Raw genomic sequence first — 3873 nt, forward strand, 5'->3', positions numbered from 1 at the left:
TGGAATTTGACTCCATTGGACATTTGCAAGTCCTTTTATGAGTGACGAGAGTTTCCTCTAAAGAATCGCTAAATTCATCTTCGAATACATGATGATATGAGCCCTCTGATGACTTAACTTCGACATGTTCATCAGAGTGTTAGGTTTTTCTGAACCGGTGACTTCTTCGAGGCATAGAGGAAGACGGAGAGAATTTAATTTTATCCATGAGAAATCAGGGTTTCTAGATGGTGAGTTGTTAATGAAGGGGTGACTTATAAGGAGAAAAGTTAATGATGAGGAGTTGCCTTGATTAGAGCAAGACGTTTGAAAAGTCAGCTGAAAAAGTTTTCTTCTGGAGTATAGCGCCGTCAATCACACATTAATGCATGCAATTATAGCAATAATATCAAATAAGGGAATTTTCACAGACGGAGTCTAAAAAATAAATTTGAAAATAAATTAATATGTAAAACTAGTCACACAAAGTATTAAGCTTGTGAGCAATAAAGGGTTATTGAGGATATGCCGATTTGGTCGCGAAGTGAGTAAAATCTTTCTTCAAGTAAAGGTTTTGTAAAATATCGGCAAGCTGATTTTCAGTATTTATAAATTCTAACACAATTTCACCTTTAACAACATGATCACGAATAAAATAATATATGATTTCAATGTGCTTATCCCTAGAATGATGCATATAAGTTTTTGAAAGACAAATAGCACTAGTATTATCGCACATAATTGGAACAAATTTAAGATGAAAATCATGACAAGAGTGGTTTGCTCTAGTGGTAAGCACCCTCCACTTCCAACCAAGAGGCTGTGAGTTCGAGTCACCCCAAGAGTAAGGTGGGGAGTTCTTGGAGGGAGGGAGCTGAGGGTTTATCAGAAACAGCCTCTCTACCCCAAGGTAGAGGTAAAGTCTGCGTACACACTACCCTCCCCAGACCCCACTAGTGGGATTATACTGAGTTGTTGTTATTGTTAAGATGAAAATCATAATCTAAAAGTTGATGCATAATCCACAGAACCTGTGTATAGCAGTTGCCTACTGCCAAACACTCAGCTTCAGTAATGGATAAAGCAACATGGTTTTATTCTTGTAGTGTCAGGAAATGAATGCTTTTTCCAGTAATTGGCAAGTCCCACTTGTGATTTTTTTATCAATTTTGTCACCTGCAAAAATATACATCTGAGAAACCTTTGAGATTAAAATTGTTAGAGAATTCATACCATAATCCATAGTTGATTGTCCCTATTAAATATCTAATAATGCGCTTAACTTTAATTAAATGTGACTTTTTAGGAGTTGACTGATATCTTGCGCACTTACATACACTGAACATTATGTTTGGTGGACTTAAGATATAGTAGAGATCCAATCATAACTCGATACGTTGTTTTATCTACGCTCTTACCATTGATGTCTTCATCAAGAGAAGTTGACGGACTCATAGGAGTCCATATGGCTTTGGCATTCATCAGACCAAATTTCTTTAAGAGCTCATTTGTGTACTATATTTAGCTGACAAAAATTCCTTTTAGGGATTTCTTGATTCGTAGCCCAAGTAAGAATGTTAGTTTTCCCATCTTGCTCATCTCGAATTCTCCTTTTATGATGTTTGAAAAATCCTTGCACAAGTTTGAGCTAGTACTCCAAAATATAATATCATCAATATAAATTTGTACAATCAAATTACCTTTGTTAGAATGTTTGATAAAAAGAGTGGTGTCAATATTACCTCGTTTAAAACCATGGTTGACTAAAAATGAGCTTAACCTTTCATACCAGGTTCTAAGAGCTTATTTAAGTCTATAGAGAGCTTTAGACATCTTATAGACATGATTTGGGTAAGACTTATTGACAAAACCTAGGGGCTGCTTGACATAAACTTCCTCAGATATGAATCCATTTAAGAATATACTTTTTACATCCATCTAAAAAAAGTCGAAAACACATTTGAGCAGCATAGGCTAATAGAATACAGATTGATTCTAACCTGGCAACTGGAGCAAAGGTTTCTTCATAGTCGATTCCCTCTTGTTGCGAGTATCCTTGAGCAACCAACCTTGCTTTATTCCTTACTACTTGGCCGTACTCATCCTGTAAACCCACTTTATTCCAACAATGGATGCGTTAGGAGGTTTAGGGATACACTTCCATACCTTATTTTTCTCGAACTGGTCAAGTTCCTCTTGTCTCAAAGTTCCTTATCTACCTTTTTTGGTTCAAGCTGTGATATGAGAGCAATGCTTGAATTCTGCTTCTATGATCTTCTACTTTTCATGCCTTCTTGAGGATTACCAATGATGAACTTGTGGGGCTATCTAGGTTTACTTTTCTATTTGTTTGGTACTGTTGTAGATAGTTCTTTTTCAATGAGATTTTATGATTCCGGTGCATGAGGTTCCTGATTCTTCGTGTTACTGTCAGTCGACTGAAGTTTATAGCCGGTGACTTCTTCATGAGTATCCTTAACTGCTTGAACAAATTTTGGAACTATGGCAATTTCATGATTATCAGGAAATTTTTCATTGCTCGAATAGTGTTTAGTATAAATACACACAACATGAACAGTTTCTTCAATGGATAAAGTACGTTTATTAAAAACTCTATATATTCTATGTGAGGGAGAGTATCCAAGAAAAATACCTTCGTCGCTTTTTGGATCAAACTTATCAAGGTTGTCTTTTCCATCGTTGTGAATGAAGCTGTAACGACCCAACCGGCCGTTTGTGTAATTGTGCCATGTTTCCCCTTTTGATGCTTCACACATGTGTGTTTATGATTTTATAACTTACGGAATTGATTAGTTTCGTTCCGGAAAAATTTGGGTTGATTTGGACCCTTTGATTCTTAGCTTAGAAGCCTAAGTTGTTTATGTTGACCAATGATTGACTTTTGTGAAAATGCTCCTAGAACGGTATTTTGATGTCTATTATAGCTTCGTATCATGATTTTGTACAAGGGCGTATGCCGGGAATCAAATTCAGAAGTCTGTAGGTTGATTTGTATTGTTTTGACAAAATTTGGCAATTTAAAGTATAGAAGTTTGACCGTAGGTTGACTTTTGACTATCGGGATCATAATTTGGTTTTGGGACTTGGAATAGGTATGTTATGCTAGTTAGAACTTGTCTGCAAAATTTGGTATCGTTTAGAGTTAATTCGATAGGATTCACACGCTTAGTTGAAATTCTAGTAGTTCTTAAACTTTACTTTGAATTTCATGCGTTTTAGTTTTCGATTCGTAGTTCTAGATATTATTTTTGTATTTTGATCGTGCGAGCGAATTCATATGATTTTTTTAGACTTGTGTGGATATTTGGTAGCCCCGAGGGCTCAGATGAGTTTCAGATGTGTTTCGAAATATTTTAGATAAATCACAGAAAATCTGGTGTGCTGGTGCTCTGATGTCACAATTGCGAGCACCAACCTCGCATTTGGGAACATAGCAGGGGTCTCAGGTGTCACAATTGCGACACCTTGTTCGCATTTACGAAGATTAGGCCTGAGCTGGGTAGTTCGCATTTGCAAAGGGACGGGGTTCGCATTTGTGAACCCACTTGCCGCATTTGCAAAGTACTTGCAGGCTGGACAGCTGTCGCATTTGCATGGAATTCTTCGCAATTGCGAGGGTTCGCAATTACAAACCCAGTGTCGCAATTGCGACAACTGCAACTAAACAAAAGGTTAGAAAGTCGGGATTTGGGATTTCATATCATTATATCATTTTTTAGAACCCTAGGCTCGTCAGGAGGAGATTTGGAGAGTGAATTTTCATCTACAAATATTAGGTAAGTGATTCTAATCAATTTTCCACTATATTTCATGATTATATCTTAGATTTAACATCAAAATCATGTAAATCAAAAAGGAAAAAATGGGAAATTT

Source organism: Nicotiana tabacum, chromosome 24, assembly GCF_000715075.1.
Source record: "Nicotiana tabacum cultivar K326 chromosome 24, ASM71507v2, whole genome shotgun sequence".
Lineage (NCBI taxonomy): Eukaryota > Viridiplantae > Streptophyta > Magnoliopsida > Solanales > Solanaceae > Nicotiana > Nicotiana tabacum.